The sequence below is a fragment of the Manis javanica genome, chromosome 4, assembly GCF_040802235.1.
Source record: "Manis javanica isolate MJ-LG chromosome 4, MJ_LKY, whole genome shotgun sequence".
Classification (NCBI taxonomy): Eukaryota; Metazoa; Chordata; class Mammalia; order Pholidota; family Manidae; genus Manis; species Manis javanica.
This window is the reverse complement of record NC_133159.1, coordinates 76,903,853-76,930,482: the sequence shown is the minus strand read 5'-3', so window position 1 is coordinate 76,930,482 and position 26,630 is coordinate 76,903,853. Positions and strand designations below refer to the sequence as shown.

Genomic DNA, 26,630 nt, shown 5'->3' with positions numbered 1-26,630 from the left:
CCTCCATTTACTGTTTGGAGGAGTGACTTTCTGTAGTACACAAACTCCATAACTATACATAGTGACACTATGGATTTTTCACTACAGTCTCTGCAGTGACTTTTAAAGGGCTTAACACATAGTAAGTAAATGTTTTAAAAACAGTCCTTAGAGGGAAAGGGACTGGGGAGGACAGGTGGGAAGGGAGGGATAAGGGCAGTAAAAAAAGAAAGGGGGCCTTACAATTAACATCTATAGTGTGTGGGGGTCATGGGGAGGGCTGTGCAACACAGAGAAGACAAGTAGTGATTTTACAGCATCTTACTATGTTGATGGACAGTGACTGTGAACGGGGATGTGGGGGGGACTTGGTGAAGGGGGGAGCCTAGTAAACATAATGTCCTTCATATAATTGTAGATTAATGATACCAAAATAAAATTAAAAAAATAAAAACAGTCCTTAGAAATAAAAGCTTAGACTCCGGATCCCACCGCTGCCTGAGTACCATGTGTATTGCAGATTGTCAGATATGGCTATGCAGGTAGATGCCTAGCAAAAACTGGTGGTGCCATATGGCAGGCAGTAGTTTCCTGCAGAAAGTTTACAGTAGTCACTGAAGAAAGCTTGTCTTATCAGGACAATAATAAGGTAGCAAGTAGGACCTGATTCTGAGAACACAGAGAATCCCTCCAGCAGCTCTGCAAGGCTTTCAAGGGTCCTGCAGTACAAACTGGTGACAAAACCCAGGAAAGGTTACTCCTGGGTTACTTTAGGCAAACAGCAAAGAAGGCACTTGTATATGAACTATACTCCAATGTTTTGTAACCCTTTTGAATTTAGCTCAATTATAATAGCCTGATCAGAATATGAATTGGGGAAAAAAAAACTTGATAAAGTTTTTGAACTTAGAAAGTCAGTAATGATATTCTGGGAAAACTACTAAGTTTATGAAAGTCAATTTACCAAAGCAGAATTGGGGGAGTTTCTAAAAATGTCAAACTGTTATTCTAAGATGTCACTGATTGAGATGCCACTATTTTATGAACACTTAAGAAAGAAAAAATGCCAATTACAAACTATGATTTGTAAAACATCTTGATTTCAGAGATCTTACAACATTTTTTTAAAGTGTTACAGAGTTGATGAAACATGGATTAGAAAATACTCCATCTTTTTGTGCTTTTAATATATATATCTTTAAGGAAAATAAGAGTTATTTTCCTGGTGAGAGCAGACTAATAGTTCAAATTCCCTTGAAAGGTACATCTTCAAGGCAGAGTGCAGTTTGCTATCAAAGTTTCATGACACCATCTGTTATGATCATTATCATATAATTCCATGCTCATTGAGCAAGTAATTTGGTGTTCCTGGCACCCCTCTCTACAGGGGAGGGAATGTGTTGACCAACCTGCCTGAGTATTCCATTATGTTTGGCAGTCAAAACTTTTACTTTAAATTAATATTTTAACATGTGATTTATACAGTAGTTTCTTACACATTTCATGAGTCTGAGCATGATCAATTCTGACCTCATAAACTGCAAAGCTAAGAGCCAAGTCCTAGGAGAAAATGACTCCACAGCATTATCATCACCCAAGGCACTGGTTGAATAAGCTGATCTCTTTGTCAACTTCAAAATGCAAACAGCACTTTGAGCATGAGGCTTTTGATCTACTGACCATAAAATATTTGAGAGCTGAGTGTGTTCTATTTATCTTCACATCTTCTAAGTACAATACTTGAAGCTTGTAGGTACCATATGAATATTAGAAGAAAGGATGGTTCCGTATTTTCAGTGCATCTTTCAAGTCTGGGTGGAAAAGGATTAAATTCACCTGCTGCTTGGAGAACATAGCTGTTCTATGCTGAGGGTGAAGTATGACAATCAGGAAGGAAGTTGACAGAGAGTTTGTAACAGAAATCTTAATGTCCTGGAACAAAAAGAGAAATGGAGAAGAAGAATAAACATGACATTATGTTTTATTTTCAAACCTGTATTTCTATTTCAGGCTAAATATTTTCTAAATCTATTATTTAAAGGTTGCAACCACCATTCTGGTTCTTCTTACAATATATATTTAGACAATTTAAGTTAATAATATATAATAGATATTTTAAAGTTCATTTTGAAGATATTAAATTTCATTTATAATTGAACTAGAGATATCAAAGTCCCATTTCTAATTATTGCTATGCAGTTAAAGGAACACATTAGTACAATTATATCTCCCAATTATTCATTACAAAGGAAATTAATACATGTAGTGCAGACTTTTGGCTTACTCTTTTATGTTCCTTTTCTTTAGTAAATCACATGGGAGGCTGAAATTACAAATGCCCTTTTTCCTTGGATGGATCTCAACCAAATATGCTGGAACATCTGGAATCTTTTGCTCTGGAAAAAAATAAATGATAACAGCATTTCTCAAGCTTAATGTGTGTGGAAGTTTGATGAAGGCCTAGTGAGGGCTTTCCTCTTACCAGGAGAAGGCTGGCTGGTTACTTACCAAGAATCCTTGAGCAGTGGCATTTATCAGTGCCTTCAGATTAGTCTCTCATCCTTGTGAGCCCAGTTGCTTGATCTTTTTATGTTTCCACAGTTGATCAGACTCAGTTTCTATTTCCTCCTTTTCTTTCCTTTTCATTCACTCCTGATCCCACTGCAGTGGGCTGAGCCACTCCCCTGATTTCACTCTTACCAAGGTCGCCAATGATCTTGTACACCCAGTGGAAACCATTCATCTTTTATAACCTCTTTGCTACATTTACTCAGGATGTGCAGAGACCCTGCATTGTGCTCATCAGTCCCATTTCCTTTTCCTCCAGGGTACACAGCCTAACTACATTTCCCAGCCTCTGTCTACAGCCAGGCCATGTGACTAGCCTGCCGACTAGCCAAAAGTGAGAAGTAATGTGTTCCACTTTGGGGCTTGGCCACTTCAACTTACTGTACTCATGATTCTCCATGTGTGCTCTCTCTCTTTGCAGAGGTTCCAGTAGAAGACTCTAAGACATTAGGGAATGGCAAAGCCGTATGATGGAAGGAACTTAAGTACCTGAAAAACTGCTCCAAGGCCTCCACTCCCCTTGCTGCAGTGGTATGGTGATATGAATAAGAAATGAAACTTCATGGTGTTAAGTCATTGTTATAAGCTGTTACCACTTCCTTGGCTTCTGTATTGTTATACTCTGCCTAAATCTCCTATTATCTGTCCGTGTCTCCATTTCTTATTTTCTTCGACTTCTCTTCTACTCATTCCTTAGATATTTTTTATCTAAGTTTCCATGGCCCACTGTTTTCTTTCTCTACATGTGTTCTGTGAACACACTGATATATTCTCATGATTTACTTCTGATAGGAGGATGCATTAGAGTAGTAAATGTGTTCCTAATTATTAGGCATATTTTTACTACATGTATGTATATGTATATGTATTTCTAGAATGAGAATTTACATATACTAGAATACATAATTCTAGTATAATTCAGTATATATATATATATATGTATGTATACACACATATACACAACTAAACCTATTTTGTATCATTTTTTATGAGGTTTTATTTTAAATATGATCTTAAAATTTTTACTATATCCTCATCTCCCCCATTCCATGGTAAATTGAGAGTTGATTGTATCTTTTTGTCTAGTTCTTTTATTGTACTAAAAAAGCCACTTATTCATTCAACTACTATTTACTGAATACCTGTAAGGAACTGTCTCATTCCTCTTTTTGCCTAATACAGTGCCTTGCATAGAGTAAGTATTGTTGCACAGACTAACAATTGTTGAATGTTGGCTTAATGCAGCAGAATTACGTATTGCTTATGTGCTATAAGTAAGGCTCTGTGCTGGGGTGAATGTGGATAAAAAATAATAAGACTTAATCTCTGTTTGTTTCTTCACCTCACTCTATGCCAAATGTCCTACTACCCCACCCCAATTAACAAATTGTTATATCTTCAGCTCCACAAATGAGACTACTTTACAGTTTTGATACTCAGAGATAGGTGCAGAATTAGTGAGGTCTAAGACAAATCCAAAATTTGACTTTATTATGAGAAATTAATCAATGCTTTATTTTTTCTTTTTGCCTGATATTTGGAATTATTGGAATGTGGAGAATTAGCTTTCATCCAACTTTAAACTGCATTTTCTTCTTGTTTAGAGCATTTGAGACCATAGTTTACTTTGTATCTTATATTGGGTAATTCCATTCCCTGAAATAACTAATGGATTCAGATATTGTGCTAATATTGTCAGATTTTAAGATATTAACAATAGCCAGGTCTTGCTTTTCTTTTCTGTTTCTTTGTTGTTGCTTTTAAAGATTCTTTCACCAGTGTATTCATGACAGCATTACTTTATTACAGTGAGTAGATGTGCTTTGTGAATTTCCTCTGGGTCAAACTGTTTCCCACATTTTGGTTTTCATTCTCAACTGCAATTTCCTTTTAATGTCTAGATATTTTGGCATTGAGCACATAACTGGTCCTTATATTTTTCCAATTACCTGCATTTGTTTTCTTTTTGCATTGCCTTATTCAAGCCGTCTGTCCTGATCAAGTTTTCTCCCACTCATAGAAAGTTTTTTGACTTCTTATTTTTTTTGATATCGTTAATGTACAACTATTTGAACAACATTATGGTTCCTAGACTCCCCATATTATCAAGTCCCCCCCACCTACCCATTACAGTCACAGTCCATCAGCGTAGTAAGATGCTATAGAATCATTACTTGTCTTCTCTCCATATACTGCCTTCCCATGTCCCCACCCCCTATATTATGTGTGCTAATCGTGATGTCCCGTTTTCTCCCTTATTCTTCCCTTCCCACCCATCCTCCCCAGTCCCTTTCCCTTTGGTAACTGTTAGTCCATTCTTGGGTTCTGTGAGTCTGCTGCTGTTTGGTTCCTTCAGTTTTGTTCTTTGTTGTTATACTCCACAGATGAGTGAAATCATTTGATACTTGTCTTTCTCCACCTGGCTTATTTCACTGAGCATAATACTCTCTAGCTCCATCCATGTTGTTGCAAATGGTAGAATTCGCTTTCTTCTTATGGCTGAATAATATTCCACTGTGTATATGTACCACATCTTTATCCATTCATCTACTGATGGACACTTAGGTTGCTTCCATTTCTTGGCTATTGTAAATAGTGCTGTGATAAACATAGGCATGCATATGTCTTTTTAAACTGGGCTGCTGCATTCTTAGGGTAAATTCCTAAGAGTGGAATTCCTAGGTCAAATGGTATTTCTATTTTTAGTTTTTTGTGGAACCTCTATACTGCTTTCCACAATGGTTGAACTAGTTTATATTCCCACCAGCAGTGTAAGAGGGTTCCCCTTTCTCCACATCCTTGCCAACATTTGTTGTTGTTTGTCTTTTGGATGTTGGCCATCCTAACTGGTGTGAGGTGATATCTCATTGTGGTTTTAATTTGCATTTCTCTGATGATTAGCGATGTGGAGCATCTTTTCATGTGTCTGTTGGCCATCTGAATTTCTTCTTTGGAGAAGTGTCTGTTTAGATCCTGTGCCCATTTTTTTATTGGATTATTTGCTTTTTTGTTTGTTGAGGTGTGTAAGCTCTTTATATATTTTGGATGTCAACCCTTTATCAGATCTGTCATTTATGAATATATTCTCCCATATTGTAGGATGTCTTTTTGTTCTACTGATGGTATCCTTAGCTGTACAGAAGCTTTTTAGTTTGATATAGTCCCACTTGTTCATTTTTGCTTTTGTTTCCCTTGCCTGGGGAGATATGTTCATGAAGAAATTGCTCATGTTTATGTCCAAGAGATTTTTTGCCTATATTTTTTTCTAAGAGTTTTATGGTTTCATGACTTAACATTCAGGTCTTTGATCTACTTTGAGTTTACTTTTGTGTATGGGGTTAGACAATAATCTAGTTTCATTCTCTTACATGTAGCTGTCCAGTTTTGCCAACACCAGCTGTTGAAGAGGCTGTCAATTCCCCATTGTATATCCATGGCTCCTTTATCATATATTAGTTGACCATATATGCTTGGGTTTATTTCTGGACTCTCTAGTCTGTTCTACCAGTCTCTGGGGACATCTATCTTATTTATAAAGTTTCACCAACTATTGCTACTTTTACTATTACAATTATGACTATTACTTAAACTACTATTACTATTTCTCTGGTACTGTAGTTTAATTACTGAATTCTAGTATAAATAAACAGTTTCATTGGTGAGACAAGTTCCTGGTCATGGTTGAGATCTAAGTGGCTCTATTTGCTTGTGGTAGGATCTGTCTGCAAATCAGTCAGTCAGTGCTGTACATTCACAGCAGAGTTTTAATTTTTGTTGATAATTGCTTTTGTAGTAATAGAATATTTTGAGAATTTCTGTCATACATAATATTTTTCATTTATTGTAAGTCCAATAGTAAACTGAGAATGTCCAGTTTTAATGGGTTCTACTGATGAAATGACCCAAAGTTACGCCCTTCAACACACATTTGCTGAAAATACATATATATTTATATTTTACTTTTTACCCATTTGTATAAATTAAGATGGAAAATTTGCATTTTGAAAGATCCCAGAGAGCTGTGTGACTGAGAAAATTATCTAACCACTTTTTGTTTCATTAGGTTATAGTGAAATTAAATTCATTAGAACAATGCTTCGTGCATAGTAGGCACTCAAAAGTGTTAGCTATTACTGTTAACTAATGCAGCAAGGGTAAGTATCTGTTGCTAGGAATCTATGTTTGCTGATAACGATTATGAAGTCACCAAACTATAGGAAGGAGAATGTTTCTCATTCTTGTCAAATAAGTACGATTATAGTGTATTTCTCTGGATGCCATTAACATCTGGAGAGGTTGGAGGAGCATAGCTTCTGATAGCTAATGTAATTTTTTTTTTGGTGAAAAAACAGAATCAGAAAAGTCAAAGAATTTCTTAAGGGAGGACTAGTAGATTCCTGTTTGGTTCATGTCAAACATGCTTGCAACTCCTTGTTTCCTCAGTTTAAAAAGAAAAGAGAATAGCCCCTAATCAGTGTTTCTCCAGGTGTGCTGTGTGAAACTCTGCCCTCAGTCTCCAGTGGGAGGGGGGGTGCTTTAAAAAAGGAAGCGTTCCAGAACTCTCTTGGGACCTACTGATTCTTCAAAGGGTTAACCAGAATCTTAGGTGCTTCTAATGTAACTTTAATTTGGAGACCCATGACAAATTCAAGAAAGTAGAGAAAAAGTGTCTTCATAGAATCAAATCAGACCAAATCGAGGGTACCCCTCCTAGGGTAGGCTGTTCCACTGAGATGTCACATTTGACGCTTTGCCTGGCCATCAAGCATCACCTCCCGATTGGTCCCCTTAAGATCCAAAACCCTTCCTCTGCCATTATCCTTCAGTTGTAACAGGCAATCTTGAGGGTATTTTTAGCTGTTTCCTCAACAGTAGGAAAAGGACAGGAATTTAGGCACGCTAGTGACTATGGAAATCAAACACGGGCCTGTTCCACCTTAAAGAGCCCAGGCTTGCCTAAGTGGGTCTTGCAGAGTTTGGGCACCACCATATTTGGAGCGTGCCTACTTTGGGGCGGAAACCTCCTTGAGAGTGATTAGGTCAGCGCTGGGGGAGGTGACCTTGTTTGGTTTCTGGCACCCGAGAACAGTGGTGCACTGTTTCTGCTGCCCCCATTTGTGTAATAGGCCCAGACGCTCCGCCAGAGCGAAGCCGCCCAAGAACTACTCGCTGGCCACCCCCGCGGCCCGCGGCTCGGTAGAGGCGGGAAAGCAGCGCGCGTGCGCCGTGGGAACCGGGGCCGAAGGCGAAAAGCGGGGAACGGAGGGGGGCCGTTGGAGCCGAGTAGCGTACAGAGCGGCGTGTGACGCGGGGACGCCGCGCGCTCCCAACGTCGCCCCGGTTTGACGCACACGGCACCAAACTGTGAGTTTCAGGGATTATTTGATCAGATTTGTCGGGACCCAAGTGGGTTCGGGCTTCTGGGCTGTGGCGGCGGCGGGATTGAGGGTGGCGAGAGAAGTTGGGGACCCGGCCTTCGGTGCTCGGGCCCGGGGAACTACGCCCTAGGCTGGGTCCCAACCATCCAAAAGGACGCATTTTGCCGCACAGGCTAAGATGGCGGCGGCGGCCGAGGAGGCGGAGTTGGTGCTGCACAAGGAGCCCGGGACCCGGGTTCGGGGAGGCGGCTGCCGCGGCGGCCGCGGGGGGCGGCAAAGCTAGAGGTGAGCGGCGGCCGCCGCCGCGGGGCGGGACGCAGCGGTGGCAGGGGGACCTTTCCACGGCGGCGTCGGAGGATCCGGTAGCGGACACAAAGGGGTGATCTGGGCACTAGACTTGGGGGTTTTGTTTAGTCACATGAAGTGGAGCAGCCAGTGAGCAGTAGGGGGAAGGGGCCGAGATCAGGCGGCTTGGGGAGCCTGGCGGTCGCCATTGCAACGCACTGAGTAACGGGGCGGTCCGAGAGCAGTCGCCAACCCCTCTCGCCGGGACTGCTCGGTCTTGGCCTGAAGCGCCAGCTCTGGCATTAACTGTATACACCCCTCCCCTAAGGGGATAAGGACCGCATAGCCCTCTTACCTCTCTCCCCGCCGCCCCGTTCTGCAAGATCTTAATGCCGCTAGGTGCCTGGGAAGTTAACAGCAAGAGGTAAATCGTTCAAAGGGTTTGGATTGCCAGGAGCTTGGTGGGTGTCCAGCTAAAGCTTTTTGCTTCTCCAGGTCTGATTCCCTGGCCTTTGTGTCCCTGGGAGCTTAATCTCTGCCAGAGGAAAGCAGGTGTGCTCCACTGCTCCCGTGAACCTGAAGATGAGTTGTCCCAGACCCTTCTCAGTGATTGGAAACTTAGGTGGTGGAGCTAAAGGTTTCTTGTTACCAGACTTCCGCAGACGACTCTCGTGTTGGGATCCATCCATGGTTTAGCAACATTAGTTGAAAACTTTTCTTGAACTGTTTAAGTAATATTGACATAAATTTAGTTGTTAAAAAACTTTTATGTTTAGTCTTCATATTTTGTGTGATTATTAAGAAGTACTCAACGAGGGGGTAAACACAACTGGGGGCCTAAATGACGGTCCTGTTTTGTATACAAGTTGATTTCAGCAAATACCAAAACAGCATCTTCTATTCTGGCCAGTTTTGATTAATGCCAGGTTCCTTGCATCTGGATTACAAATTAGATCGACCTTAATATTGCCTCTCTGCTGTTCAGTTACATTTTTTTTATTCCACCTGAAGGAAAGCATTTCAAAAGATAGACAACTCAAGTTACTCAAAGAAAGAAAACCTGTTTGCCTTCAGTGACATGTGTGAGTATCTAGGGAACTTGATGGCAGCAATATTTCATCAGTAGGCTTGGTAAGAAAAACATTAGTTTAATAAAGAAGTTATAATTTAGTCATTTTATAGGTGAATCATGTAGGTTTGACTAGTGTCAATACAGTGATAAGTATTTTGCTATTAAAATCATGGCAGTGTAAGTTTCAGAATTTCTAAAAATTTTAAGTTACGCTGCACTTAACGGCTAGCTACATATTTTCTATACTGGGATTAACTAATATTTGAAGTGCAAAATTTGAAAGTAGCTAATGATTTGTTTTGGCCAAGTCATAACAAATTACTTGAAAGGATACTTTAAACATTTAGATCACGAACTTCTCTGTACAAATTGAAGGTTACACTTCTCAACTTTAACGTTTCATTTTCCTTATTTTATACAGATAAATATTTTTCCCCTTCTAGCTTTTCTCCTGAGGGAGATCAATCATCCTTTGTATTAATTAAGAAGAGAGATACCAACATTGGTAAAATGTATTATTGAGTCATACAGTTTTAGAGTGGAGGTAATCTCAGAGAACAATTCATCTTACTCTTTCTTCTACAATATATTAAGGGCCAGAGATGATTAAGTTAGTGGTAAAATGAAAATTCTAAACTTCTACCCCATTGCTCTTTTCATTGGTCACATTGCTGAGATGAGGTGATGACTATCTGCAACTAGTAATGGCTAAAAATAAACTAGAGAATATGTTTGATAATAATAGATAATATATTGAGAACTTCTGTGGCAGTAAATTAAAAATTTGTCTGACATGATAAGGTCAGTTCTTAAATTAACTTTCACTGAAACAAACTCAGATTCAAAATACATACACTTAAGATAATATCCGAGCAATGTTGCTTTTCAATTTTGAGGTTTTCAGAAAGCAATTTTGACCCAAAATTAAAAACAAAAACAGGTATCTTGATTAACTTCTTGGATGTTTGAAATAATTGCTATTACTATCAGTTATTACATTGGAAATGAGATAGACGCTGGAAACAATGATGCTAGTGCCTTTCATTTTGTAATAGCATTTTATTAGTTGGATAAATGGACATGCCACTTAGACTGGCCCTTAAAACAACTTAAAACTGACTGCTAGTACTACTGAGCTGTAAATAGATCTGTAAGATATTAGGAGATTCAATAAGTAGTGAAATCATTTATGGTAGGATCCTACAATTATTTTTAAATTCTTTGGAGGTCACAACAGTTAAATCGCCTTGATGTTTTAAAGCTTTTGTGGGTCTTATAAGGTGTACTTAAATTACTGATTTTTCTAAGAAAGTTGATAAGCTGTTTCTTAATTTTTTAAACTGAGTGGATTTAATCATACTTTTAGTCTTGTGATAGTTAGGATTACTTCCAGATTATTTGTAATTATAAACTGAGTCTTGCCTACAAACCTGAAACATTTTGCAAGTTTTGTTATTGAAGTTATAAGAAGCAACATTTTGGTTGTGGTTGAATTGAGACTGTTATTGACAGGGGGAGAAAAAGACTCAAGAACAGTCGCTAGCAATAGTGGGGATAACCTGCAGTTTAGAGAAAATTCTCTTATCCCAAATACACAGTGTTTAAAGTTACTTATTTAGACTCTTTTCTCAGGGTCTGATTTCCAGAGGAAAAGAGTGGATCTTATCCTCGTAGGAATGCTTTTCAGGCAGATCTTAAGGCAGCTGTAGTCTGCATTGAATGCATAAATTGGTATGTTGAATTATCCAGTCCTAGTTTTAAGAAACACTGATTTTAGCTCTTTTTAAAAAAAAGTGTTTTAAATTTTATAAAACAATTGATAGCTCTATAAAACAAGACATGAGAATACGTGATAGCTGTTATAATATTTTGAATATCCAAATGAGCTCTTATTTTTTATAGTTGTTTCATTAATCCCTGTGTTATAGAGAATGTCTTTTGTAAATAGAGAATCTGTAACTATTGACAAAAGTTATAAGATGTAGCACTGACTGAAGCAGTTTAGGAAGTCTTTTAATTAAGGTTTATTAGAGGGAAATAAACTGCTTTTAACAGTGCAAACCATTTTCACCTTTGAATTTTTAAAGACTTGAAAATAATCAAACTGATTCTAACATTAGCTCACCCTGCTGGTTGGCTAAAGTATTTCTCCTTACCTCTCTTAAAAATACAAGCATAAAAATAACTTGAGACCTAGAAAGTAAGAGCACCAAATTCAATTGATAGTCTTTCTTCAGGAAGATGGAGTCTCCACGAAACAGGTCTCTTCTCATCTCTGGAGCCTTCTGAGTTGCTTTACAATTTAGTTTAATTTTATCACAGATCTGCCAAAATTGAACGGTGGAGTTAACTGTCCTCTTTGCATTTACTGGGAACTATGCAATTATGGGGAGTTAGTATAATTTTGTTATTTCAAGTTCAAATAAGATATCCTTTGGCAGTTGTGAGATGTTAGCAAGAAAAACAAAAAGTCCTGTGAGATAATTTTCTCAGAAGAGCAAAGCAAAGGATTTCAAGAGGAAGAGGAGAGAAGCATACCAGAGCTGAAGCAGCAGCAACAATGCACATTTCTCTTGGATGGGGGAAAGTGAGATTTAAGGTTTGTGTTTCTAAGAGGTATCCTTTGTAGTCTCCCTCTGCTGATTTTTGCCTTACCTTTTCTGTCTGCAAGCTGTAGCCTTCCAATTCCATTTCTTGAAACTGTGATCTTGTAAGTAACTTTGATAAAAGTATAGATAAGTGATTGTTCCTTGAAATGTAATTCTATTAGTCTAGATTATGGTACAGTTGAAGTTGTTAGAGTGATAAATACAGATTTTAGGTATTAAGACTTATGATATGTATCATTCATTGAAGTTGAAAATACAGCTTTTAATAGACTTTGTACAAAATCCAGAAACTAAAATATGTTACGAGTCAAATGGATAATTAAAAAAAAAACTAATAAAGTATTGGGATTAAAGTACTTTACAGTTTACAAAGCATATTTATCTGTATTATACCAATTATCTATAGTTTTTATAAAAGATTAGCACTTTTATCTTTTCCATGGTGTTTATCCTGTTACTTGAAAGCTTAATGCCTATTTTTTTCATGCATTTCTCAAGGAAGATGCTAAATATAACTAGTACTTTCAAAACACCATTTATTAGGGAGGGGGGAATCCCAATTATTGAATGGTTTGTGAGGGTGCATGAAAACTGGCAAAGTTGCATTTAATTGCCCCTTGCTTACTGTTGACTTACTGAATTGTGCGCAGGCGCGCACACACACACACACGTATGTGTATATATATGTACACCACACAAAAACATAATTACATTTGTAAGGACTAAGCAAGTAGATTTTACAATAATGTCATCTTCATAGGGGCTTAAGGTTTACATTCCATAATTCACATAAAGTCCTTAGCTTTCTGCTGAGTGTTAGCTTTAATAGTAACTATTAAACCATTATTGTTTTTTTTTCAATAGTAACTTGAGTTTTCTATAGTAACCTGAAAGTGATTTGGAGTAGTGTACTTTTTAGACTCATGTCTACAAATGCAAGGTTTATAAAAGAAGTCAGAGGTAGGCATCAAAGTGTGCCTTTTCCAGTTTATAGCAGCAAAAGCTACAACCAAGTTCAAAATTTCAGGAACACATTCCTTTTTTATGACTGTCAACTGATGAATAAATGTACTTAGGAATGAGTACATTTTAGTGAAGTTATTTCCCAACAAGTGTGTTGGTTTGTCTTTGTTACAACATCCTAAATTTCTTCACTCTCTCTTGAATTGTTTCCATGCAGCTGGTGATGACCGTTAGTAGAGAGAAAAGGGTGAGTGGCTATGTGTATTTGTAATAAACCCCAGGTGAGAGTGAGAAGTGGTTTCAAATTAACGAGAATGAAGAGAGGCATATTTCCTCATTACTTAGTCCGAGTCAGGAATTTCCTCAAACAACATTTCCTTTTGCTGTTTTCCTTTCCACACTTTTGTGTTTGTGCTGGTATGGTCTTAAAAGTACTTCCTCCTTTAATTTTTCTTCTACCATCTACCTCTTCCACCACCAGAACAATTTAAAGAAAATTGGAAAAGGCAGCCCAGTAAAAGTAATTTTAAGTTTACATGAAGAAAGGTGTGAGCATAAAAAATTAGAAGTTTCTTATATGCTTAAAAATATTTTCAGCAGTTTGGAAAATGAAGGGGGGAAGTCACCCATAATCTTATCACTGTTATGTAACTTAGTAGGAAAGGAAAGGGAGATGAGACATTAATAAAGCATCTACATGTGTTCCTTACAATAATACTGTAATGTATATATTCCATTTTACATGGAAAGAAACAAAACTCAGATCACATAGATAGTAAATAATAGAGCAGCCAAGTTTAAAATTTAGGTGTATCTTGCGTGATTCTGTAGATAAGACCTTTTTGTTCTGCCTTCTTGTTCTTTCTATATGTTAGTCCTTTAATTATATAATTTGTAAGTTTTACCTCCTACTTATAAAACTTAATGTTAAAAAAGCATTTTCCTGTCTACCCTTATTGCAAGTGCTGTCTTATTGCCCACATTGTTTATTGATACCACCATATAAAGGCTCGTTGTCTTGGCTGCTGAACATTGGTACAACAACATTGGTCAAAATGGAAGCTGCCTTTTTCTTTGCTGAGTGACTCAGATGAAAAATAATCTCGTTTAATAAGATTGATAACTGTAGGATTAGAAATACTAAGGGCTTAATACTGCCCTTTCTGGTATGACATTTAGTAACTCAAAATTGCATATATGTAAAATGTAGTTTATGTTACCAATTTATAACTATCTGAGTACAACTTTTCTTAGATTATTACACTCTGAAGTGTAAGCTTTAAGCTTCTTATTAAAATTCTTTAAAAAGTGATGTTAAAATTAAATAGGCCCTTAGATCCTGTTTAGTTACTATTACTGATTCCTAATACAATAATACTTAATTTATAAAAGAAAAAACTTAATATTGAATCCTTATGCTTTTGCTGGGTGAGTGATGTGTATTAAAAGACTTGTGGAGCATTTATAAATAGATTGTATAGGTCAGCACTGCCCAGTGAAAATATGTTGTCACAAATGTGATGAAAAATTTTTCATAGCCATGTTAAAAAGTAAAAATAATAGGTAAAATTAATTTTATTAATGTATTTAATCCATTATATCCAAAACATTATCATTTCAATATGTAAGCATGATTGAGATATTTTACATTTTTTTTCACACCCAGTCTTAAAAACCCAGTGTTATTAATGAACTTAAAGCACATCTCAGTTCAGATTAGCCAGACTTCCAAGTGCTCTCTAGTCACATAGGGTCTGCTGTATTAGACACTGCAGATATAGATAGTACTGTATATGAATGAAGAAAGGATAAAGTAAAAGTTGAACTGAGCCTTAAAAGACTGCTGATAAAAGAGTATCCTGGAGGAGAACATTTCTGAAAAGAAGAGATGGGGATTAAAATAGGAAATACAATTTGAAAGCAGGTAATTGAGCAGTTTAAATCCAGATTAGGGAATTTGCTTTGTATGGTGTGTGTGTGAGAGAGATACATATGGGAGAGTGCCTGCTTCATGTCTTGTACATGAGCACTGGCTGCATGTTCACTTAATGTTTAAGTTAATATGAGGCAGAATAAGGAAGATGCTGGAAGAGTACTGACAATGTTTTGTGGGTCTTCTAAAGGGGAGAGAATTGCATTTAGGGAAGATTGGTGTTTTGTGATTAACAACATTAAAAAGGATGAGAATTGAGAAAGTTTTTAGATTTGCTCATTATTGTTGACTTACTTTTAAATGTTTTATTTAAATATAACTTACATGCAGTGAAGTGCATTAATCTTACAAGTACAACTCAGTGAAATTTTACATATAAATACACCAAGGCAAGTTCTACCCAGATTAAGGTAAACATTATCTGTACTGAAAATGGTACCTTGTGCCCTTTTCAGTGAATTCTCCCTCACAGAAGCAATCACTGTTTTGACCTCTGTCACCATAAAGGAGTTTGGCTTACTTTTGAATTAACTTGGCATTTATGTCAATTCTTTCCAAAAGTAGTGAGATTTGGTGCTTGAATCTGACTCTTTTCTGTCCTTGTTTGGCATTGTTGTGTGAATTTGGAGGTATATCAGATGATAGGTAGTTGGTACTGTTGCCCATCTGTTGTTTTCCAGTGTGGTTTATGCCAAGATGAGAGAGAATTTTCTTAGTTTTCATTAATAGTAATCTTTGAGAAGTTTTATGGCAAGAAAATTTGTTTAGAATGCAGAGATTTGAATTGTTTCCCCAGATAACATATTTGTCTGGCTTGCTTCCATTACCGTATTCCCTAGGCATAATAGCCAAGAAGGTAGAAGAGGTATTGGATTGCCTCCTTATATAGATCCCTTTTGGAGCCTCTTTAATTGTAGCCTCTAGGCATTATGTAAGTTAGCTTTCAGGCATTTCAGGTTACTTAAGAAGGTATTTGTGTATTTCTGATTGTGATTGTATGGGTAGAAATAAATTGATATACTTCTGTTTACAGGTAAATATCCACTCTCAGAAAGATTTTGACATTTATGTGTAAAGAAGTAAAATATTACCTTAAGGACAGTTACACAAAAGTTTCAACTGTTAAAATCCATAAAGGTCAATTTATAAAATGAGAACCAAAATGAAATTATTAATCATGATTTTTTACTTCTAGTTCTTGAATTTGTTTTCTTTTTCAAATGAAATTAATGGTAATAGCATTGTTTTTCATAAATAATGACAGTGAACATCTTATTGTAGTATATCAATTGGTCCTTTTGGGAGAAAGTATTTTTCTTGAAATATGTATTGCTTGTAATAAAGTTGTAAAAAGTACATAAGAATGAAAATATGTATCTTCATATTTTATATAGCTTTGAGAAATAGATGTTTGTAAATTGTTCAGAAATTGACATGAAAATACATTCTTATGTTTGAATTATGAATGCTTTTGTGTTTTTTGAATTTGTAATAAGTTTGCTTAATATACTTTTGCTCCAAGAATCTTAATAGTTATCTTGAAGAAATAAAACCTTATGTGTCACCATTTCTTATGTAGGTTTTGTATTTATGAAGTATAGAAGGCCAAAGTAAAATTAGACATTGGAAATATATTTATCAACTATAAAATAGTAAGACTTTATAGAATATCTTTTGGGGGCTAGATTAAGAAAACCACAAGACAATTAGAAAGAAGGTTATTAACAGCTTTAAGAACTTTAAGAGCTGATTTCTGTGTGTAGAAAAATACATTTAAGGGTATGTTCTCTATTTTTGTGTTGTTTTGACAAAAATGGATGTTACAGTTGAGTTTAGCTTTGGGAGATTTGATATTTTGTATTCAGAAAAACCTTGTTTGTGTGGTTGTACTTTCCCTAACCAGTGCTTGTTTTAATTGTGTTAGTTTTACAAAATTCATTTAATACCTCACTAGAGGTAAGAACGAAAATATGTAGAACAAAGGATATGGTTCCTGTTCCAAAAAACTCATTATCTAAGACACAAAGAGCATTTAATAATGAAATATTTGAATTACTGAGCTGATACAAAATAATATGAATGGTATATAGAAGATTGGATGAATTAATAAGGCTTCTTGACAAAAACTTTTTATCTAGATTAAAGAGTATGTATAGATTGGAGAGGGAAGGAATTACCCGCTGGGGGAAAGTCATGTTAAAAATCACAGAGAAGGAATTGTGGAATACAAGCATTTTCCTTGAAGGAGTGTCTACTTTAAATGAATGTAATGAAAAATAAAGTTGGTAAGTTGTGGCCTGAGTTGGAAAAATTAAGAGAGTTTGAATTAGAAATAAGGAGTTCTAAAGCCCACTGAACAGTACTACATGAAGAAAAGAAAGATTAGCAGTCAGAGAAGAGACTGAAGTGAGGAAGGCCAGTTAGAAATTACCTTGGTGGTTATTGGGGGAGGGTATATTAAGAGGAAGGATGGGTAGTATTAGAATAAAGCATGTGAACTATGTGTCTCCTGAATTTGTAGTGCAAAGTTAAAAGACTAATGGACCAATTAAATTCTTTTCTGGTATACTGAAAATAAATTTAATTGAACATGTGGTTTGCAAATAAGTTATTAACTAATTAAGGTACTCTGTTTCTTTGTATAAAAATACTGATGAGGTTTTAAAGTTTAATTTGAAAACCAAGTAAAACCCAAGAAAGTTATGCTGTAGTGGTATTTCCAAGTTGCTAGTACTTTTGACTAAAAGTATTCGAGATAAATAGTAAAAAGAGCTTGTAATTATAATGCTATCTTTTGAGTTATAGTACACTTTAGCCATGGCGTAAGAGACATTCTAATTGGTGTAGTAGTTGGTGGGAAAACAGGAGATAATAAAAATTAATAATCTGGACTATCAATATTTACATTTATTTCAAAATAGATACTTGTTTTAAAATTAAGAAACAGTTCCAATACACTGCTTTTACAGGGGAAAAAAACATCCCTAAGATATAGCCCTCTGAGTAATAGCATTTTTCGATACTTGAAATGTAAAATGTTTTCTTCACTGGAGTTTTTAAGAGCTTTTGGATTGAATGTATTCTGTGTCTTATAGTAAGACTTAAGATTATTCGTAATATAGAAGAATTAGAAAAATATGAGAATGTTATAGAAGTAATATAATTAAAAAATCTTTTTGTCCCTTTTTTAGAGATAATAGAACAGTTTGAGGGTTAATGGAGTCCAGAGTATATAACAGCTTTACATTTTAACCATTCCAACAGCTAAGATAGGCTTAACCTCAGTAAACAAGTTAGGTTTCTGACAACATGGTAAATTAGGGAGGTACTTTTGACTCTGTCCTATTGAGGCAATAAGCTAAAGGAGAATAGGTTGTTCCCTATTATCACTGGGAAATAGAAATATAATCTATACCTCAGAAATGTGGGATTTTCTGTATAGATAGTATGGGTGAGAAGAGGACAGTAGATTATCAAATTTCCTGATAATCCTGATGAACTAGTGTTATGGGAATAGTAGGCTTGCCTGAAAGCCCAGCCCTGCCTCTTAATACCTGTTTGTGGCTGCAGACTTCTTTGGAAGCAGATGCATCCCTACCTATGTATGCTACTGTGGGCCTCTGAAAGTTGAAAGCAACTTCTTGAACAATCACTACATGCCTCAGGGGAAGCAGCAGTTTGAAAGGGATAGGACTAAGAAACCAAATTGACTGTTCCATGTACATTTATCCTGCTGAAACAGGAAAGAGGTGGAGGAGATAGACATAATTTTCAGTGGCTGTGGTGGAACAAAAGTCTTAATGTTATGTCAGTGAATGTCTTAATGGTGGCAGTGCCACTAACAGTGAAACAAATGGCATCCTAAGTAGGTGTCCTTTAGTGTGATATTGCTGTCTGATCTCCTGGTGTTACTTTCCAAGTCTTACCAACTTTCCTGTCAGGTTTGATTAACAATACCCTTCCAAAAGCTTTTTCTTAATTTAACTGGGATCGATCCCCCCACCCCTTTACAAATTGGATTACAAATTCTTGCCATGTGGTTTTATGAGTTTTATCTAAGTCAAAATGTCACAAACGTTTAAAATAAAGGAACGGCAAAAATAATAATAAAACTTCCAAGTGTAATTGATGCTTAGCAAAGAGTAAAATCCTTTAAGCCCAGACATTTAAGTGAAAATAATTTAATTAATAAAAGGGACTGCTAAATACCAGGCTTGTACTTTTGTGTGTTAAGCTCAGACAAATAGCGTTGAAACATGGGAAATAGAGGTTCTTTAGGGAAATGGTAACATCAGTCTTTTTAGATTTTAATTTACCTCTCAGAATTTAGTAGGTCAGGTAAACAAAAATTAAAGCTATAGAGATTTAAATAACAATATACTTTATTCAATCTGTGGCAAACTTAGTTCCCAGTAGAGAACGCATATTCTTTTTAAAGTCCTGTGAATTTTTGTTTTTAATTGTCTTGGCCTCAAAGAGAATTTGAAATTTTAAGTGAGGAATTATGTAGGCCAATTATTTTTTTGATGACAGTATAGTAAAATTAGATATTCAAGCCAAAATAATTGTAACTACTTTGATGATGAAAAGTCTGTCCTACTGTAACTTGAATTTAAATTTCATACTATTTAGAAATGAACAACAGTGAGGACATGACATCTCATCAAAGCTGATGAGATGAATGTTCATTTAAACATGGTAGATTAAACAACCATTTACTTTGCTATCAAATCTCTATTAGAATTATAATAATGATTTAATAAAAGAAGGTATAGGATGTCAAGGAAAGGAAAACTGAGAAGTTGATCACAGAAGTAAAACTTTGGAAGCTGAAAAGCAACCAGTGGTCACTAACTTCATAGATCTGAGAAACTTCATTTTCAGCTGTTATTGGGGAAGGCCTAGAACTGGTGCTATAGGAGAGCCCTGGGGCGCTGCAGGAATTGGGGCCTGGGTACAAGTACCCTGAAATAATTGTCTTAAAGTCTATAATAATAAGTAAGCAACACTCATGGTGCCAGGATTGAGTCTCCTGTCTTATTCAGGTTTCTTCTCTGCTATTCAAGGGGGAGAATTTCTGTACTTTAGAATACTGAGCACAGCTAGGATTAAGAGTGTCACCCTGAAGAACAATTGAGTAGGAGTAGAAATCTGCATGTTGAACTGGAAATTATATCCCACTTCTTTTCCTCTCCTAGTTCAGAGAACACTGGGTGTCAGGCTCCCAACCCCAGATGTGAGATAGGAAGATTCATCCTGTTAACTGCAAACTAATGATCAGGAAAAAAGACCATCAGATAGTGACAGGTGGGATCTGCCAGGGAAATGGCCAGGACTGAGCATCTTACAGTGACACCTACCCACACATTATATTAACACAGAATTTCTAGGAAACTTTTAAATGTTTCATTTTAAAATGCGACCTTAAGGATCATTAAACATTGAGGATAACCCCAATATGAAAGAGGAGAAGGAAATAGCAACAATATGAAAGAGGAGAAGGAAATAGCAACAATTCAAGAAGAAGAAAGTTTTTTTTAAAAGTTACTGACAGTTCGGAAGTAAAGGGATATTTGTATTTCTGAAACAGGAAAGAATGCTATAGAGCGTTCCTCAGGAAACAAAGGAGCTCTTAAGACAGACAATATGCAATAGTTAATAGAAGGATTGGAAGTATAGAATATGAAATTGAGTTACAAATTTAGAATATTAAATTCTTAGAGATTTTAGAAAGTTAAAAGATATAATTTGAGAAAATCTCCCATAAAGCAGGACAAAGAGATAGGAGAAAATAAGGAAATTAAGAGGTTCACAGTTGGCAAGTTGAAGCTATGAAAAATAAGAATTACAGAATGGGAGAAATTGGGTGAAGGAACTTACTTAGGAATAATTGAGCAAAAAAAACTTGAATTTCTATATCAAAATGGCTCACAGAATGCTCACCATAGTAAGTGTAAAAAAGAACCACATCCAAGTACATCTGGTGAAATTTCAGACACCAGAAATAAAGGAGCTCTAATAGCTTTTAGGTGTGGAGCATATAAAAGATGAGGAATCAGTAGCATTGGAAAGTAATTGATAATGGAACATCGTCTTCAAAATCCTGAAGGAAACTTGTTTCCAAAGTACTAATTCTATACCTTGACAAACTGTCAAGTGTGGGAATAGGCTAAAATTATGAAACATGAGGTTGTTAGAATATTTACTTCACATGTACTTTATCTCAGTAAGTTACTAGAGGGCTTCCTCTAAATAATGGGGTAAATTAAAGGGAGGAAAGAGCCAGAACAAGGAAGAAGTAAAGCGAAAACCTAGGCTGATGGTGAAGAGAGATCCAAAGAAGGTGGCTGTGCATCAGATCTGAAGAATATCCAGTTCAGAGAGATAGGAGGACATGGATCTAGACCTTATGTCTTCAGAAAAACAAAAAAGTAATAGAGGGGATTTTTGTGACTTTATTCATAAGGGATATTTATCTGTAGTTTCCTTTTCCTCTGATATCTTTGTCTGGTTCTGGCATGAAATGGCCTCATAGACAGAGTTGAAGTATGTCTTCCTCTTCTACTGTTTGGAATAGTTTGAAAAGGATTGGTGTCAATTATTTAAACATTTGGTTTAAAGGTAGATTTCATCCGAGAAGCCCTCTGGTTCTGGGCTTCCTTCAGGGAAGTTTTTTCATTACTCACTCAATCTGTTGTTATAGAGTATGTTCAGATTTCCTTGGTCTTTTTAAATCAGTTTTTATAGTTTGTTTTTTCCTACAAATCTGTCCATTTCACCTAGATTACTTAATTTATTGCTATAGTTCCTATTGTTTTCTTGTAATTTTTATTTCTTACTATAAGGTGGATAGTAATGGCTGCTTTTTCATTCCTGACTGTAGTAATTTTTTGTTGTTGTTTGTTGTTCAGCCTAGCTGAAGGTTTTTCAGTGTTTTCAAAGAAAGCTTTCAAATATTGGTTTCATTAATTTTCTCTTACTATTTTTCTGTTTTCTGTTTCATTTATTTTTGCTGTAATCTTTATTAATTATTTTCTGCTTTAGGTTTAGTTTGCTCTTTTTCTGGCTTCTTAATGTGGAGGGTTAGGTTATTGACTTGAGATCGGTTTCAATGTAGGCTTGTTTAGCCATAAAGTTCCCTTAAACAGTGCTTTCACTTCCTCCCATAAGTTTTAGTGTATTGTGTTTTTGATTTCAACTCAACATATTTTATAATTTCCCATGTGATTTCTTCTTTTTACCTATTGCTTATTTAGGAGTTACTTTATTTCCAAATATTTGTTAATTTCCCAAATTTCCTTTTGTCATTGATTTCTAGTTTCATTCCATTGTGTTTGGAGAACTGCTTTGTATGATTTCATTCCTTTTAAACTTACTGAGACTTGTTTTATGGCCTAACATATGGTGTTTCCTGGAGAATATTCCATGTGCATTTGAGAAGGAAGTATTCTGCTGTCGATTAGTGTAGTGTTCTGTAGATGTCTGTTAAGTCAAATTAGTTTATAGTGTTCAAATCTTCTGTTTCATTGTTGGTCCTTGTCTGGTTCTGTGCATTACTAGAAGTGTGATATAAAGTCTCCAGTAATTTTTGTTTTTGTTGTCTATTTCTCTTTACAGTTCTGTGAGTTTCTGCTTCATATATTTTAAGTCTTTGTGGTTAAAGATATATATGTTTATAATTGATAAATAATTTTTGATGGATTGACCCTTTTATTATAGAATGTTCTCTAGTAACAATATTTTTATTAATGTTTATTGTGTCTGATGAGAGTATAGCCACTCCAGCTCTCTTTTGGTTATTGTTTACATAGTATATCATTTTCCATCCTTTTACGTTCAACTTACTTGAACTTCAAGTGAGTCTCTTCTTGTAGATAGCGTATAGTTAGATTTTTTAAACCTATTCTGCCCATGTCTGCTTGTTGATTGAAATGGCCAATTAATTTGCTTTAATGTAATTACTTAATAAAGGAGGATTTATATCTGCCATTTGTCAATTGTTTTCTGTATGCCTTGAGATTTTTTCAGTTATTGTTCCTCTGTCCCTCTTCTATTACCTTCTTTTGTCCTAAATAGATTATTTTCTAGTACCATTTCAATTTCTTGTGGGTTTCTTCAGTATATATATATTTTCATTTTCTTAGTGGTTGCCCGAGGAATTACAATGAGCAACTTCTCCACCTAGTTAGAGTAATAATAGTTTAATTTCAATTATATAAAAAAAAATTTGCTCCTTTATTGCTCCATTCCTTTACCTTCCTTTGTGCTGTTATTTTTATATAAATTATATCTTAATATATCTTTTAAACCAGATAGAAGAAAAAGTCACAAATTTAAAAATTATACTGTCTTTTATATTTACCTATCTAGGTACCTTTTCTATCCCCTTTATTTCTTCAGGTAGATTTAAGTTACTGTCTAGTGTCCTTTCATTTCACTCATAAGAGCATCTTTATTTCTTGTACAACAGGTCTGCTAGCAACCAGGTCTCTGGTTTTATTGTGAATGTCTTGAAAAGTAGTTATATAATTCTTGGTTGACAGTCTTATTTTTGCAGTACTTTGTGTATTTCTTACTGTTTGTTGCCTTCTGGCATCCATGGTTTCTGATGAGAAATTAGCTATTACATTGAAGATGTGTATATGAGACAAATTGCTTGTATCTTGGCTTTTTGGGGGATTATCTTTGTTTTTTGACAGTTTGATTATGATGTGTGTTAGTGTGGGTCTCTGAGTTTATACTGCTTGTATTCTTTGAACTTTGTGAGTGTTTAGATTAATATTTTTCATTAAATTGGGGGGAATTTTTAGTCATTATTTAAGTATTCTTTCTGCCCCTTGCTTTGCTCTCTCCTTTTGAGACTCCCATTGTGTGTATGTTGGCATTCTTAATGGTGTCTCTTGTGTTTTGGGTTTGTTTTTTGCTTTTCTTTTTTTCCCTCGGAGTGGATACTTTCAATTGACATAACTTCACATTCACTGTTTGTTCTGCCTGCTCATATCTGCTGCTGAAACCTTGTAGTGAATTTTTCATTTTAGTTATTGTACTTTTCAACTCCAGGATTTCTCTTCTTGTTCATGAGTTCTAAGTATTGATAGTTTCTATTTGTTGAGACATCCATTTCATATTTTCCTTTAGTTCTTTAGACACGGATTTCCTTTAGTTCTTTAAACATGTTTAGTGCAACTGATTTATGAACTTTGTCTAGTAAGTTCAATGTCTTGAGTTTCCTCAGGGACTGTTTCTGTTGACTGCTTTTCCCTGCCATGTGCATGTGTATGAGCCATATATATATATATATATATATATATTCTAACATCTTGTCAGATTTTTTTGGTTGAAACTGTACATTTTAAATAATGTGGCAGATCTGATAGTCAGATATTCTCCCCTCCTGTATTTATTTAGTGTTTTTTGTGTACTCATTCTGTAAAATCTAGATTCTTTGTCATGTGTGGCCACTGAAGTTTGTCTACTCAGTTAGCTTAGTGTTCAGCTAATAATTGGACAGAGGTTTCCTTAAATGCCAGGAAGCAGAAAGTCTCCCAGTATTTGTTGAGAGGTTCTCCGTGTGTTGGGGCACACCTACAGCACTCAGCCTTGAAGTTTGTAACTTTGTCTTGCCTTTTACTTGCTTGTACAGAGCTTCCTGGTTAGCCAGAGGTGGGCTTTTAGGGCCTTCTCAGGCCTTTTCTGAGTATGTGCACAGCCCTGTGTATACATGTGACCATCTAGATTCTCAGGAATTTATTGGAGCTTTTCTAAGCCCAATTTTTCTTTTTAAGCATTTTGGTTAGGCTGTTGTCTAAACTCTTATCCACTGTCTCAGCTAGCTGCAATATGAAACAATTGCCTTTGATTATTTTTGACAAATGCCATGTGGGAAGACTTTCTTTGCACTGGGTGATCTGAGCCAGATCAAGTTAAGATAGTTTTGGGAGTGGGGTCTTCTGGAAACCACCAGACAGGTCAAACAATGATAGCCCTCTTGGCATGTGATTGTGAAAGAGCTCCCACTGTGCTCTACCCTCTCAAGGTAGCTGCCTGGCTGCTCGTTTTCACCAGGCTTGTGGACTGTTGGCTTTCAAAGCAGCTATGGAGCTGGGATGGGAGAATGTCTTTCTGGTCTTACTAAGATATAGCTACGTTCTAAAATAAACTCTACCAAGACTGCTGCAAACCTTTGGTCAATTTCTTTAGTGTTGAAAATCTTGATTGTTTTTGCCAGCATTTTTGTTGGTTTTATGGAGGAGATGATTTTAAAATGCCCAGCATTCTTGTTACTTTTATGGGAAGAGATGATTTTCAGATGTCCTTATTTTGATCTTTTTGCTGATGTCTTACTGTTTACTTGACAGTTCTCTTAGATACAAGTCTTTGTTAATATATAATTCATAAATGTTTTCTCCACATCTGTCACTTGATTTTTAACCCTCTTAACAGGATTGTTCACAGAGTACAAGATTTTCATTTTGATAAAGTCCAGTTTATCAAATTTTTCCTTTTATGGGTCATGCTTTTAGTTTTGTAAGAACTTTTTTCCTAGCTGTAGATTCTGATGATTTTTCTTCTGTCCTCTACAGTAGGATTAGTAATTTTACATTTAAACCTATGATCCATTTTGAATTAGCATTGGTATAGCATGTGAGATTTAGGGTGTTCTTCCCTTACCCCCACCCCATGTATATCCAGTTGCTCTAGCACCAGTTGCTGAAAAGACTTTTTCTCCATTGAATTGATTTTGCACTTCTGTCAAGAAAATCAACTAGCCATCCACAAGTAGGGGTATGGTATAATTTTGGGAGGTTACAGAGGGATATAAGAGAGTGAAGTTATCTCATATGTAGGAGGCCATCAGATCCAAAATGAGAGATCAAGATAACTGTATAACTGTGTTGTTTAAAAATGGGGGAGGGCTAGGGAAGGGGTGTTTGGTTGTGCTGTTTTTCATAACAAGCTTTATTTGGTTTTTAAAATGTACATTTCTATAACTTTAATCAAAGTGAAAAATACTACAGGTTAATGTCAGTCCCTTAGGGGAAAATTCAAAGCCTTAGGTGTCTGTATGTTTAGTTTTGAAACATCTTTACTGTGAAAAACATACTCACAAGAGTGCATGGAAAAAAAAATTAACTTAAGTATTCAAAAGTACATGACTGCTTAATCAACCTGTAGTCAAGAATTAAAACATTGCCAGATCCTCCACTCTGCCCCCTCCCAGCCAAACCTCTCCTTTCCTTAGGAAACTAACATCCTACCTTCTATAGTAGTCACTTTTTTGCTTTTTATTTTTACCATTTAAAAATACATTTTTTAACTGTATATTTTTTCTTATTAATATAATTTATGTAAATAGATCCTGCCTTTTCCTGAATTGTTTGTAAGATTTATCTCTGTTGTAATTAATGGGTTCATTCATTTTCATTGCTGTACAGTATATTATATGAATATCCCACAGCTTAGTTTCATTATTGATGGAAGCTTGGGTCGTTTTTACTTTGCTGTACATGTCTCTTGTTGCACACATGCATGCATTTATATTTAGTAAATACCTAGGAGTTTAATAGCTTGGTTTTAGAGTGTATTTGTGTTGGAGTTCAGAAGATACTCAAAACTTCTTTTCCCAAAATGTTTATTAACAGTTTACAATCTCATCCACAAAGTTACTTTGCACTTCATCTTCCTCAGCACTTTGTATTGTTAATCTTTAATTGTAGCCATTCTAGAGGGTATGTAGTTGTATCTCAGTGATTTTATTTTCCATTTCCCTGATTCCACAAGTGATTGTGCCTTTTTATTGTATTTATTGGCCAGATTTTGTAAATATTTTGTGTGTATTTGAA

General features: G+C 35.7%; 1 protein-coding gene and 1 long non-coding RNA gene across 16 annotated transcripts in view; one reads left to right on the top strand and one right to left on the bottom strand.

Annotated features, from left to right (window-relative positions):
- Window positions 1–1,150: 1,150 nt before the first annotated feature.
- LOC140848927 (uncharacterized) lies at window positions 1,151–8,698 on the bottom strand. Its single transcript, XR_012130234.1, has 3 exons — window positions 8,566–8,698; window positions 2,264–2,375; window positions 1,151–1,911 (listed from the first exon to the last, which is right to left on the bottom strand). It is a non-coding gene; the product is annotated as an uncharacterized lncRNA (long non-coding RNA).
- Window positions 7,581–26,630, top strand: part of ZNF644 (zinc finger protein 644) — a 105,402-nt gene continuing 86,352 nt past the window's right edge. For 2 of the 15 annotated variants that reach the window (XM_073234264.1, XM_017666260.3), the window contains exon 1: window positions 7,584–7,911. The gene's annotated coding sequence lies outside the window, so the exon portion shown is untranslated. The other 13 variants (XM_017666263.3, XM_017666258.3, XM_017666255.3 and 10 more) reach the window with 12 other exon arrangements.